Source organism: Trachypithecus francoisi, unplaced genomic scaffold (genome assembly GCF_009764315.1).
Source record: "Trachypithecus francoisi isolate TF-2019V2 unplaced genomic scaffold, Tfra_2.0 Lachesis_group1, whole genome shotgun sequence".
NCBI classification, from domain to species: Eukaryota; Metazoa; Chordata; class Mammalia; order Primates; family Cercopithecidae; genus Trachypithecus; species Trachypithecus francoisi.
In genome coordinates, this window is record NW_022681454.1 from 71,542,957 (window position 1) to 71,558,521 (window position 15,565).

The following is a 15,565-nucleotide window of genomic DNA, read 5'->3' on the forward strand; positions in this document are numbered from 1 at the left end:
GGTGTCTAATTGGAAAGTTTTAAGCAGAGAAGTAATGAGATTAGATTAACACTTTGGGATGGTTTCACTGACTGTTTTATGGAAAATGGAAGGTGAAGGACAAGAGATAAAGCAAAGGACTAGAGAGGAGGAGAATGCAATTGTCCACGTGAAAGGTAACATATTGGACAATACATTTAGGAATTTGCAAAAAATAATAAGATTTAAGACATATTTTAGACTACAACAAAATATATAAAATATAACGCAGACAAATTGACTTGCTGAGTCTATATATAGAAACCTGAACCAACCTTTCTATTTTCACACTGGTAATGGGCAAATGTGCATTCATCAAGAAATGTACTGATGTGGAAAACTTAAAATATTTATGATGAATCCATACACTTCTGGTGGAAGTTCAAATTTAAGCAGAGGATTAGAAAAAGACCTTTACTTTTACTCTCTACATTTACTGTTTCGTATTTTATCATTTATTGATAGTAGTGATCATGAACTCCTTTGGAAAAAATAACATACTTCTATTACAAAAAATTTTTAATGAATGGCAATGCCAATGATGCACTATTAATTTCAGGGAACATATCTTGCATAAAATAAAATAGCTCTACATCAAATTTAAATTGTCACATCACATAAAAATTTACCAAAATATCATAATTATATATGATAATATGTATTATGGATAAAATATTTTCAAAACACGTAGCACACCAAAATTGTTCTGGCATTTAAAAATGTAGATTACTTTGCTTTTACTTCAATATCATCTACCATAAATGGAATTATGAATTCTATGTTCTGCAGTTTAATGTCTGAAAACTTCTCATATAATTTGAGTGATATTTTTAAATCTCAGTGGCCATCCTGCCATACGAATCAGTTTTGTTTTATAAAATATAAATTAAAACATTTGCAAAGCCATTTTGTTTCAAAATGAGAGAGATGAGATGTACGTTTTTAATTTTACAAATCTTAATTTTTACAAATTATATCAGTTAAAACAAGCTGTGAGTGTGTTTTAAAATCAGCTCTAATCAAAACCTCAAAAGTAGCATATCTGAAGAACCCTGGTTAATTTTGAAATCATTCAATGAATCAAAAGCTAAAATTTCACAAAATACAGTAGTACAAAGAACTGTGCTTGATTCAAAATTACTACATCTGAAATTTGAGAACATTTTAAAAACAGTCAGCAGGAGTCGGAGTAATCATTAAGCAAGCATTGATAACGGAGAAAGAAACCATTCTGTGTGTGTCCATTACCTATTATCTATTCTGACTACAGAAATAAAAGATTAAAATCAAAATATTTCATTTTTAGCAGTACAAGAATACATGGAATTTCATAGTCAAATACCATATGTTTTGAGTTAAAGATATATGTATACATGACATATATATACACGCATATCCATAGCGTGAGTCATCTTGTCAAAATGTATCATAGCATCAAAGTTCCAGAAAGTGTTCATCAAAAGGGTCATTTAAATTTACCTCAATAATATCCGGATCAATTAATATAGAATTTGCCAGCATTTTTCCCACTGTGACCATTGCTGACCTATTTATCATAGCATCATTTATCAATGATTACAGAAGAGGCTCTTTCAGGAAGTCCCCATCAATCCATTCACTCCACAAATATTTGTCAATGTCTAATGTGAGCCAGACATTGATCTAAGCACTTGAAAAATAACCAGATCCAAAACAGAACTAGTTCCTACCCTTAACAACCTTACATTCCGGTAAAGGAGACTGAATCAGAAAATCGGGTGGCTTGGATTAAGTTGATGGCAGAGATATAAAGAAAACTGAATCAATATAAGACATATTTTGAAGGGTTCAATTAATAGGACCTAAGGATGGACTTGCTCTGGAGGAAGTAATATAGAGGCATCAAAAATAATTCTAACGTCTTTGACATGAAAGGAGTATTATTTATTGAGATAAGGAAGACTGTTGGATAGAAGAGTTTGGAAAGGCAGAAAAAGATTTTTAAAAAATATTTGTGAAATATTAAATTTAAGAAGTCTATGAGATATCCAACTGGTATGTCAATTAGACAGTTGATTACATGAGTCTGGAGCTCAGAAGGAAACTCAACACACGTATAAATTTGGGAGTCAGTGACACAGATTCAATACTTATAGAGAAATGTTAAGAGGTCAACTAGAATAGAAATCCAAACGCGAACAGCCAAGCTATGAAGAACTTTAGCATTTAGTGAACAGGTAAAGGAATAAACGCAAATATATTCCCTAAAACTGAAAAGGGAGAGCAAGAAATATGATTTGTTTCACCACATTAAAAAAAATTTTCAGAAAAAAGTAAGTCCTTAGATGCTTAAAATACTATTCATATTTAAGTAAGGTGAGACTGCAAAGTGTCTATCAGATTTAGCAACATAGACATTATAGCTTTAGTAGGGAGAGAAGAGGCCTGATTAAAAAAAAAAAAAAAGCTATTCAGTCCTGAAACTACAAATTATTTAACATCAAAAGCCATTCCTTGGTAAACATTTAGTCATCTGAGGCAATATTAAAACATCTTACATACTACATACATATTGGCAAATTAAATTTAACAAACTATTACTAAATTCATTCTAAGTGACAAGCAATCTATTAAGGTCTGACAATTCAAATGAAAATAGGACAATAGACATAGTCTTTACATATAATGAGCCCATGACATTATAGCACAAATATACATATAAAATACTGAAAATACCAGATAAAAGCCATGCATAGTGATGCCCAGGGGCCATTGGAATGCAGAAAAATAATAATTTTGTTTCTCTGTTTTATGCATTTTTCATCTAGAATTGACAGTTTTAATGTTAAAATAGAAATCTATAAAAGCGGCCTGGCGCAGTGGCTCACACCTGTAATCCCAGCACTTTGGGAGGCTGAGGTGGGCGGATCACCTGAGGTGGGGAGTTGAAGATCAGCCTGACCAACATGGAGAAACCCCATCTCTACTAAAAACACAAAATTAGCCGGTTGTGGTGGCTCATGCCTATAACCCCAGCTACTCTGGAAGCTGAGGCAGGGGAATCGCTTGAACCCAGGAGGCGGAGGTTGCGGTGAGCTGAGATCACGGTGAGCCGAGATTGCACCATTACAGTCCAGCCTGGGCAACAAGAGTGAACTTCTGTCAAAAAAAAAAAAAAAAAAAAAGGAAAGAAAGAAAGAAAAGCAAAGAAAAAAGAAATCTAGAAAGGTTATTGGTTTTGTAGCTTACTCTAAACCTGAGCTTTAGGAAATTAGCAACTTCATACCTATGCCAAGAATAAGTAAGAAAAATAGTATGGTTAATAAAGCACTTGCAATACTGATTTAGGATTAGGAGAGAGTACAATGTAATTTTTACTTATTAGGCTTCTCTTGTCTTTCAAAATCAAAAGCCTGCTTTATATGTAATCTAATTGCATAGCAGAAGTATGTAGATGTGGAATGAACTAAAAATTGATGAGTATGAAAGAAACATGGCATGGGAGAACAGTCATAACCAGGCTAACGTGAAATAATAACTTGATTTTAAAGAATCAACCTTTTTGTCTTTATAATTACTACCAACAAAAATTTATGACATTCACAGAATCATAAAATTTGCAGCGTAATTTCAATTATATCTCGAAATGAGTTAGTATCAAGAAACTGGTCTTAACGCTAATGCAGGAGAAAAGTTCAATTGGATTACATATGCCAAGCAAGGCAACTGATTCTGCAAAAACTCCATAGGTCCATTTTGTTAAGATAAATACTAAAAATGGTAGCAACTTACTCTTTGCTGAACACAATATATATTGACTCAATCACCAAAACAAAACTATGAAAGTAGCTAGCATTATCCCCATTTTATGTATGAAGAAAGAAAAGCAGAGATAAATTCATTAACTGATCTAAGGTTACTTAGAAAGGAAGCATTATGACTATTATTACATGCTATTTACGAGTTTAAATAACCTTTGAAATGTTACATGATTCTAGTAGACAAGAATCTTATAAACTATTATTGACATCCATATTATGACTTAAAGTACATTCCTTTCTGAAGTAGATTTAATATTAGTCTGCCTTTTAAAACGTTCTTTCTTTCAATCTATCCAAATAATTTCTTACATGGTGGCTTCAGAACCAGAAATTTGTTACATTCCAATCATTTTGTTGATACTTAGTTTGTTCTCTGCCCAACATTTTTATATGTAATTGACTAAGTTCTATCAATGAAAATATTTAGAACAGTTTAATCTCAATGGAACTTGTTGGAGGTGGTAATAAACAGGTCTAGTCACCTGGGACTGATCACTCTTTAAAAGAAGAGTTGTCCTCTATCTCAGTAGATCATTAACTATTGAATGTTCAGCCTCTTAAAGACAACAATTTCCCCTGACAAAGACTTGAAGAAGCACCTGCTATCCAAGGAGGGCAGCCATGGGGAGGACAGCTGCTGCTGCCAGATGGTCCTGACATCTCTTGCTCCTATTTTATAGAGGGATTGTTTAAGCACCTTAAAGATCCTATTTCATGGTCAGTGAAATTTATTTCCGATTCCTCACAAGGATAAAATGTTTCCATTAAAAAAACAGAATCTACACAGAGATTACATCCCCAACCCATCTTTTTTCTTTGGTTAGAAGTGATGATGATCATAGTTACAATAAAAGATTTAAAATTAAGGGAAGCAACTATCTATCTTACTCTAGCTTTGGCTCATACTTTAGGGAAAAGGCCAAGATACATGGAAGGAAAACAGATATTAGTAGTAATCAATGACTATTTGTACATCAAAGACATTGATTATGAAACTATCATTTAAGACCCATTACTCTTTTAACAACCACCTTGAAGCTTTCCTGAGCTTGAGGTTATAATGTTATCAGTAAACCTCTACTATCCTTAATACCAAAATATGCAGGAGAATATATTATGATATCAGCATATCAGGTATGTGTTGCACTCACAAAAAAATTTAATTCTACATAGTCATTAGTAGTGAATTTAATTTCTCAACTCCATATTATATAAGGGGCAGTGAGAAACATCATTCCCTGAAGTATGAACAAGGAAAGAAATTAGGTATATTTTATCAAGTTTTATTTGTGTATATTTGTTTCTCAGTTTTATTGATTGTGGGTTTTAAGTACAACCAATGTTAAAATGTACATTTCAGTAGGAATAAAATATTGTGGCTAAAAGAAGAATGAAAAAAATAGAAATAAATTTTCATGTGAATTCAATATTGTTAATGCAAGTTGCATGTACAGTGTCTTATTCTCCCTACAGCGGTTGTACTTTAAATTGAAATGTCATTGCTATACTTTTATAAATCAGAAGTGCTAGTTCATGTATATTTTATTCTCTATACCAATCCTTTTAGGACATAATTAAATGCAAACAAACAGAAAAGAACTAACTTGAATCAATGTGTCCTTCTGAATGACATATCCTTCATACCTGCAAAGCCATCTCATCAGCTAGACTACTGCACTCATGCTCATAAATTTGACAAGGTTGGTTGATTCTCTTCCAATCCCATTTACATTTAGAAATATGTAGCCATATAGGATATTTTTCTATTAATTTATAAAGCGCTTCAGTTATGATGAAAGGCAACATTACCTGTCTGTTTCCAGCACAGGTTAATATTTTGATTACCTTTGTATCTCATCATTGATGTAGAGTTTTTGAATAGAAACTGAAATGCAGGACAGATTTTGCTATGTTTTAGAAGATAAAGCATTCAGTTAGGATAGTCCAAAACAGTCGATGGGATCATCTTTCATTAGGGCCACTTAAACCAATATATGGATAAAATGATTCATCACTTTAACTCTAGAAGCCATTATTTCTAATTAAAAACTACCCCATAAATACCTATTTTATTATGACATCTGTGTGGTAAATAAATTCAAGCTATCAGTAAAGCACTCACCAAGGAAATTACCTTAAAAAATTACTTCATTTCCAAGTGTATCTTCCTAATTAAAATGACTATTTCCCATCCATATTTCTAAATTGCAATTTATAATAACTTTAGAGTCTCTGAATATCTAACACTTAGGGAAGTTATTATCTGGATTTCTTAAATCACAATGCCTACAAAAAATTTAACCATTTATTGACCTTTTACAATTATGTGCATGAAAATTTATAGAGCTCCCTGATATTCAAAGAGAAAAGGAATAAACTGATAAAACTCTATAATCATTTTCCTCCAACTCTAACCTACAGAAGTGAGGGTGAATTCCAATTCAATTACATCAATTGTACAATTATCACATATAGTACTTTGGAATATAAAAAGATACATAATACATGAATTCACATACTGATGAAGACAATCATCCAAAGCGTCTTGTCTCTCCAATATTTATTTAAGGTATGACTGATTCTTTCACCTTTAACTTTTAAGTTTGCTTTCTACCAACCTTTCTTTTCTAGGTAGACAACATGATGCAATGAAAACAACTTGAGGGTCATGTTTCTTTAGATTCAGATATGAATATTTACTTTGCCATTTACTAGCAATACAGTTTCCCTTACTAAAGTTCAGTTTACAATTGTCAAGCTTCAATATCCTATCACTGTCTCTAATTTCTCAATCTGAGCTGATTTATGTTCTCAAACATTACTGTGATTGTTGGCTGTGCTAACAAAACTGTAAGCAAACATTGGACTGTGTCTTCCCGGAGAACAGAATACAAGCTTTGGAGTTAAATTATACCTGAGTTTGTAACCACGTCTTCCTACCAATATCTAACAATATCTGTATTTAGAAAAGATTATTTCACTGAAAAATGCTTTTCTTCATTAAGCCATAATTATATGAGATATAGATATATTTATCTGGAACAATATATAGATAGATAGATAGATAGATAGATAGATAAATAGACAGATAGATGATAGATAGATATCCAGAACAAGTGAGATATATGATAGTCACAGAGATACAGATAGACAGGTCTATGTTACAGATACTGGCTAAGAATTTCACAAATATTAATTCATTTAATACTCATGATATATTCATGAAGTGGCCACTATTATCACCCCAATTTCACAGATGAGAAAACTGAGGCTAGACATGACATAACTGTACCAAATCACATAGCCAGAAAGTGGTGGAACCAGATAACACACTCCTGAATCTACTCTTACCTAGTAAGTTATATATACTGTCTCAATATTTGAATATAAACTAATTTTCTGGCACTAGAATCTTTTCAGATATAACTTTGGTAACCTTTGAAACTATTGATGGTCTTTCCTTAAAATTCTCTTTAATGTTATCTTCTGTCACTGTAAGGCAAATGGCTGTGCAGCAGTCAAGAGTAAGCCAAGGTAAACATCTGGCACAGCATGACATAGCAGGATTGGAGCAAAAGTGCACAATCCCTTGCATTATATAATCAGTTATGTAACCATGTTACAAGTGGGCTCACCACCTGGCTCTGAGCCACTGTTGTCTATGAAGTGCATAAATATATCACTGACACTGTGAGGGGTGGTGCATAATAAAGCCATGTCCCCCCTGCCTATGGCCTCCCTAGTGTTCTTTCAACTACCTGCCACCTATTCACCAACTCCGCTAGGACTCTAGCTCAGGTTGGAACCTCATAATTGGCGTAGTCAACAGGATTCCAAGGTGAGTAAGTCCTCAGCTCCTGATGGTCCTGGGTCAGCTATGTGGTCTCAGCATGGGTTGTGGTACCTTGTGGCAGTCTTCCTGCTCAGATGGGCCCCGATGAAAACACGGGTGGTGGTGGATGGGTCTCCCGTGACCATGGAGAGGCACTGAAGCACTGTGAAGCACAGAGCACTGAAAAGGAGCGAGCCTCTGCCGGCAGAGTTGGATGGGCGTTTTTGACTGTGCTATGGGAAGTCCATATTCAGTCCCTGTGGGATACAGCTCAGGTAAGGGACTTCCAGGGGCAAGCAGAGTGCCTGGAGATCCAGATACACAGCTTGAAATGAGAATTAAGGCCTGCTATTAGTGTGGGCCTGGGTCAGCTATCCCAGTCAGAGACCCCCGCCCAGTCTGATACCAAGGAGGAAGAACCTCTACAGCAGGCTCACCCAGTGGTCCGTCAGAAAATAGAGCAGGAACAGCCACTGGGGCCCCGGGGGATGGGGGTTCAGGGACCCCCTACTGTGGTGGATCACATGTCATACAGTGCCTATACCCCAACTGAGTTGCATAAGTTAGTTAAACAGTGTCAGCAGTGTATGGGGGAACCCCTACCCACCTGGATGCTTTGCCTTTTGGATGAGGGAGCCTATGGTATTGTCTGCTCTGCCTCTGAAATGGAAAAGTTGGCCACCATTATGACCCATCCCTCCCTTCATCAGCGATTGCAGGCGAGCAGGCAGTTAGCACAGGGCAAGGCGACCACACCCTGATTGAATAGCTGATGGCTGCTATAGAATGGCATGGAACGATGTCAGAGAAATACCAAAAACTGTGAGTAAATCACAATCATATGCAGAGCTGGTGCAGGTAATTCGGGAAATAGGTATGTGGCAAATTGTGTTTGATTTAAATACCTGAGGGCCATATGTTGAATGCTTTACCTCTCATATGAGGGGCCTTGTGTTGGGTTCTGCACCCCCGAGTGCTTTCAGCTCTCTGGCCACTGCCCTTACTCTGTACGTGGGGCACTGTGTACATGAGATGACTACTGCCATGGTGGCCCTCAGAGAAGCAGAGGGCCATTGGCGGGACCAGGGATTTTGTGCCATAAAAAGGGGGAAGGTACCCCTTCCACAGGGGCCACCTCATGGGACAAAAAAGGGCCCCCAGTGGGTGACCTGCACACAGATGCGAATTGATTCAATTTTGGCTGGGGTTGACCAAGATAAAACTGATAGGCAACCCAGTGAAGTGCTGTTAACTTTGTGGAGGCAATTGTCCCCAGAGCAGCAATTCCAGAAAATGTCCAAGATGGGGCAGAACAATGTTGCTTAACCCAGTCCCACCAGGACGCTCCAGCTCAAAGACTACTTGAAGGTGGGTGGAGTTACACAGCCTTTTGTGTTTGATTAGGGAACTGACCAAGGTGCCTGGCTTGTGGGGAAACCAGACGACCAGAGGGCACATGTGGAATTGGCAATCCACTCTCGCCAGTGCTGGCACTGGTAGACGCTGGTGCAGAGTGTAGCCTCATCTATGGGAACCCAGATAAGTTTCCAGGCAAGGCTGCATACATAGACGGCTATGGAGGCCAGTCAGCGAAAGTGAAAAATATAACCATGCTGCTGACTCTGTAGGAGAGGGGCACCCCCACATTCCCAATGGGGCATGGTATATGGATGGGTCCAGCCAGGGTGCGACTGCTTCCTGGACTGCTGTTGTGGTCCAGCTTAGTACTGATACCATATGATTTTTTTATCATGTGTGGACAAAGTAGTCAAGGGGCTAAACTCAGAGCAGTGTGGATGGTGATCACTAAGAAGGAGACACCCATGGCAATCTGCACCAATAGATGGGCAGTTTATCAGGGCCTAATCTTGTGGTTAACTATCTGGAAGTTACCGAATTGGCTAGTTGGTCACCAACTCATTTGGAGCCAGGCCACGTGGCAAGACCTATGGAAAATGAGTTACGTTTGCATGTTCCTCCCCGGCCTTTGTGGGGCTGGAGTTCAAGGTTGGACCTGGTGCTCCAAACCTCGAATGAACAGCCACAGAAAGGCAGCCCAGTGGGGCACTGCTACACTGGGCCACTGCCTCCATCTAGTTACAGATACAGACACCAAGGATGACCTCCTCCGACTGGATATGGGGATGAATGGTAATCTGTTGTTGCATGCCTCAATGCCCCTAAAGGCAGGAAAACAAAAAGCCTGGCTTTGGCCATGGACCCTCGAAGGCCCCATTGCCGATGGTTGGCTATCATAGCCCCCTGGGGGGTGGGCCTACTGTATGACTTACATGTCACTCCTTGGATATTTGATATATGGCCTCTGTGAATGACTGTTCACAGGGGAATGGCCAGAGAAGGAACCCTGCTCTGGGGAACATATGTACCATTTGTGTGGCCTAATATGAGCTCCCCAGTAACTTTAGCACAGATACAGGATGCAAAGGAACCATGGGGAGCATCATCTAGGGCAGAAACCCCTGGCAGCTACCAGAAATGAACGGTTTGCCTGCATTTTGCCTGAGTGGCATGATTCATCCGTTAGTACCTGTGCCTACTTTGTCATTTCCACCACAGATTGATATGCTCCAAAAGCATCATGAAATGGGCCCACACCTACGCTGAGGTGACTAATATTTCCAACTTTAGGATCTGCACCACCCTTCTAGCAGCAGCTGCGGACTGCTTGCCCTGGCACATACACTTAGCTTCTACGGAGAACTGGGCATGGCTAGAGAGACTTGGGGTCCCATATGCGATGTCTGGACTGTGAAATGGTCAACTTTGGATAGGGGGCGCGGCAAAGCCCATGGTATGCCCATCCCCTGGCTGACCTGTAATGTCTATGATGAATGGGGCTGGTTAATGGGGGAACATGTAGTGCCCCCACCACAGGTACCATGATGTATAGAGCAACAATCGGACAGCATCAACATGGGGTATTTGCCCACCATAGCCTGCACAAATGTAGCATATGTCACCACACCAAGGGTGTAGTGGAATAGGTGGCCTCATCAAGGTCAAGCTCCAATGGACTTTGTGTCCCCTGGGAGTTTATGGGTCTGTGGATACATGGAATGGCCACATTTGCCAGTGAACTGGACTGGACCTTGTACTTGGGGGTGGCCTTTGTGCCACATTGGGGTTGCCCAATGTGGGAAGGCAATGTGCTTCCCACATTGCCTAGGCACCCACACAACTGGGAGGTGCTGCATTCCCACTTTTTGCAAGTGCTGCAAGCCCCTTGGTGGCTCTAACCCTTAGCTTTGACCATCCCTGGAACAGGTGTCATTACTGTAGAAACGCAGGTTACAGCCCTTGCAGAGTACACAGCTTGGCCCCTGAATTACATCCAAGTCACCCTCCTGTTAACTGATCAAACCATAAAGGTGGTACTGAAAAACTGGATGGCCTTAGATATAGTAACAGCTGCCCAAGGTAGCACCTGTGCCCTTATAGGGACACAATGTTGTACATTTATTCCAGAAAATCAACAAAACATAACGGCAGCCTTGCAAGGGATGTCACAGGAGATTGAAGCAGTTGAGAGACTTACTGATGGCCCCCTACAGAGATGGTGGACATCCCTGAGCTCTGGCCTATGTTGGGCCCTGATAATCATGGGGAGCCTAACAGGGATATTAGTAGTAGGTTGTTGCTCCTTGTATTATTGTTGTGGCCTATGGGTCCAGGGTGCCACCCTGTGGGCAAGTTTCCCCACTAAGAGGACCCTCTCAGCCTAGGGGGTGGAGTGTAAGGAAAATGGCTGTGTGGCAGTCAAGAGCCGGCCAAGGTAAACATCTGGCACAGCATGATGCAACAGGATTAGAGCACAGGCGCACAATCCCATGCATTATATAACCAGTTATGTTACCATGTTATGGGTGGCTCATCACCTGACTCTGAGCCACTACTGTCTGTGAAGTGCATAAATGTTATCACTGACGCTGTGAAGGGCAGCACATAATAAAGCCATGTCCCACCTGCCTACGCCCCTCCACTCCCCGAGTGTTCTTTCAATTACCTACCACCTGTCCATCAACTCCCCTTGGACCCCCAGCTCAGGTTAAAACCTGACAGTCACATTGTCCTATTTTTGTAGGTTCCTTTCTAAATTTCTCATTAACATTCACCCTTATTGGCCTCCTTCACTCACTCTTCATTTTCTACTTCTTTAAGTGGAGGTATTCATCAAAGACTCACCTTTAAACATGTTCTTACTCTGCGCTCCTTCCATGGCTTATGGCTACCATATACACATATTAAATCCATCTATTCTTATTTCAGGTTAACCAAGGCCCTGGTTCTAAAACAATGCATTTCCAACTAAATAAAGAACAGCACAATCAGGACTTTCAGCAGGCTTTACAAGTCTGAAACATCTCACAACCATGACCCTCTCCTACCAATTCCAACTTTTACACTCCCTGTGATTTCAATTTATTAAAATGGCATTACTGGCCCTAATCCCTTGGCCTCCACCTAGACCCTTTCCACTATTTATCTTCCATACTGCTCTCTGCCAGATCAAACTATTTTCATGGATTCTCCCTATACCTTCATCAAGGCTCAGATGACATCATGTTGATGTAGCATAAAGTCCAGATTCTCTAACACAGTGTTCAATAGCTCTGAAGTTAAACTCCTATACACTTTCCCATCTTGTCTTCTATCAATCCTATCCACACTGGATTCAATGCTCTGTGAAATATGGAAGTTCATCACCTCTGGCTTTGCCCATACTGTTCCAAGGGCTCTCCTATTTGTTCCTTCTCTGTGTATCCAAATCTTAATCATCCTGTTTATCTACTGAAATGGTCAATGTTTTCTGGTCGTTTCATTTGGGTAGTTGACTCTCAACTTCAACAACCCTTTCTTTGGAAACTTCTGATCCTGTTGTACAAAAATACTGCATAAACCAGATACATAAAACTGCAAAATTTGGAGAGAAAGTAACTCAGATAAGCTATATAATTTTACTCCAAAATTTTACCTAATTCTTTTTTTTTTTTTTTTTGAGACGGAGTCTCGCTCTGTCGCCCAGGCTGGAGTGCAGTGGCCGGATCTCGGCTCACTGGAAGCGCCGCCTCCCAGGTTCATGCCATTCTCCTGCCTCAGCCTCCCGAGTAGCTGGGACTACAGGCGCCCGCCGCCTCGCCCGGCTAGTTTTTTTTGTATTTTTTAGTAGAGACGTGTTAGCCAGGATGGTCTCCATCTCTTGACCTCGTGATCCGCCCATCTCGGCCTCCCAAAGTGCTGGGATTACAGGCTTGAGCCACCGTGCCCGGCCAATTTTACCTAATTCTTAATGTCTTAGCCATGTGTCCCCAAAATTGATATCAGAACTCACATACTACCAGCTCACTTAGGTGTCTCAGCCCTACCTCTTTATAATTCTAAGGCTAAGAATTAATCATGAGGAATTTTCACCTCTCTTGGATTTATCAAAATTGTTACATTTTTGGTCATCTATATAACATTTTTATTTTGTGCCAAACCAAGATAGCAACCCACCATTTATATGTACACATATATATTCTTAATCATACCTATTTCTAAGAATATATATTATTTATATGCTTTATCTATTTATATATATATATATATATATATATATACTCTTAAAGCTTCACACAAAAATCAAATCACATAATTAATTATTTTATGTAAGTGAAAACTATGTAGGCAGATTACTCTTCATTTATAGAACAGATATTCCCCCAAGCAGGGTGTTACTAACTTTTATAATATCAGTGAATTAGGTACACTGAAACATCTACATTAGTCTCAAATGCTTATTTGTCTATTTTACTTTGGAAGATATGTTGGACCAATTCTGCTTTTATCATGTTTACAGAAAAAATCTTAGAAACATTGGTAAATAATATAACCAAGTATAAAATAAGGTACTCCATAATTCTTCTATTTTTCCATATCTGTGTGTATGCATAAACATGGCATGTTTGTGAATATGTTAGTATATATTCATAAGCATGTTAGTGGCATATGTTTGCCACAGTCTTGGCTGAAAAGCCTCCAGGCTCGGCATCCCCAAGGGAGTTGGCCGGAGGCTTCGCACTTAAGACCCTGGTCTGGAGGCCCCGGGCGTTTCTGGAAACGGGAATTCCGGGCGAGGGGGCTGGGAGATGGAGGGAGTCCTGGACGAGGGGTGGGATTACTCGGCTGCCGCTGTCGCCTGGATGGTCTCCGCGGCCGTCCCGGGCATAGTCGGCGCGGGACTCCACTCGGCTGCTGCCTCTGAAGCCGGCCGGGCCCGGCGGGAAGAGTCGTCGGCCCCGCGGTGGCGACGGGGAGCCGCGACGGGCCCGAGGCGGGGACGGGGAGACGCGACGACCCCGTGGCGGGGACGGCGAGGCGCGGCGGCATATGAGTAAAGTTGAAAATGAGCTTTAAATCATATGTATTAGCACGTCTACTGTTCCTTAAACTGATAATTCCTGTTCCTCTCTTAGATCACTGCCTTCTCTATTTTACTTATTCTTCGGGTAATTTTTTTTTTTTTTTTTGAGACGGAGTCTTGCTCTGTCGCCGGGGCTGGAGTGCAGTGGCCGGATCTCAGCTCACTGCAAGCTCCGCCTCCCGGGTTTACGCCATTCTCCTGCCTCAGCCTCCCGAGTAGCTGGGACTACAGGCGCCCGCCACCTCGCCCGGCTAGTTTTTTTTTATATTTTTAGTAGAAATGGGGTTTCACCATGTTAGCCAGGATGGTCTCGATCTGCTGACCTCGTGATCCGCCCGTCTCGGCCTCCCTAAAGGAGTTGATACTCCCTTTAGTATCAACACTAAAGTTGATACACTGAAATGTTATACACCCATTTTAACTCTAAGGCTTTAAACTTTACTTTTAACGACAGATTCTCAAGACTCCGCAGTCCGAACGCATAAACGGTGAAATTTGTAGATCACTCTGGGTTCAGACGTAGAAAGCCACGAAAATACAAAGCAATCACTCACTTTGTTGGGACATGCCTTTGACTGGACAATTTTTTAAAGTATATCCTTCATATAAGTTATAAAGATTATATAAGTTAAAAATCAAGTTACAAGAAGATTCACACAAGTTGTGGTATTGAATTGGGTCCTTACCAATGATGAATAGATGAATGATGAAGGATAAATAGATGTTTTTAAGATGAAAAAGGAGTGTAGGAATGAATTAATAATGAATGAAGAAAAGTCACATCTAATTATAAATATTGTTGATAGTTTTCCTGAAAATAAGTACTAAAATCTTTATGATCAAGGTGTTTTGACTCATGGGCATCAATTGTAAACATAGAACTATCTGTCATTACAATACTTTACTAAAGTCCCTAATATTCCTTTACTTAACAGTATGGATCACACTATTTATATAAATTAAATTTTAATTATAAAATTTAAAAATAATTAATTTTAATCATAAAAATACTAAATTAAATCATATTGAAATCATGAGGAAGTTTTTCCTACTTGTAAGTGGTATCAAAGCATTTAGAAATATTTTTCCTGATTTCTCTGTATAAAATATAAGAAAAATAAGCAGGCCAAATAGATAAGGCACTGGAGTAACAATAAACAATACTTTTTAAAGTGTCATAGAGATAGAAATTATTCCTGTTGTTGACACTTTATTAGATTTCTAGTGCTATTCATATGCATTTCATTTGATCCTCACAGCAACTGTGTGAATTTGTTAGTAAGATGACATTTGCCAGTTTTTCTTTTTCTTTTTTTTTTTTTGAGACAGAGTCTCACTCTGTTGCCCAGGCTGGAGTGCAGTGGCGTGATCTCGGATCACTGCAAGCTCCTCCTCCCAGCTTTTCACCATTCTCCTGCCTCAGCCTCCCAAACAGCTGGACTACAGGCGCCCACCACCATGCCCAGCTAATTTTTTGCATTTTTAGTAGAGACG

General features: G+C 39.4%; 1 protein-coding gene across 3 annotated transcripts in view; it reads right to left on the reverse strand.

Annotated features, from left to right (window-relative positions):
- The window catches only part of ADGRL3 (adhesion G protein-coupled receptor L3), an 888,015-nt gene that overhangs the window by 649,952 nt on the left and 222,498 nt on the right, over positions 1–15,565 (reverse strand). The window lies entirely within an intron of this gene.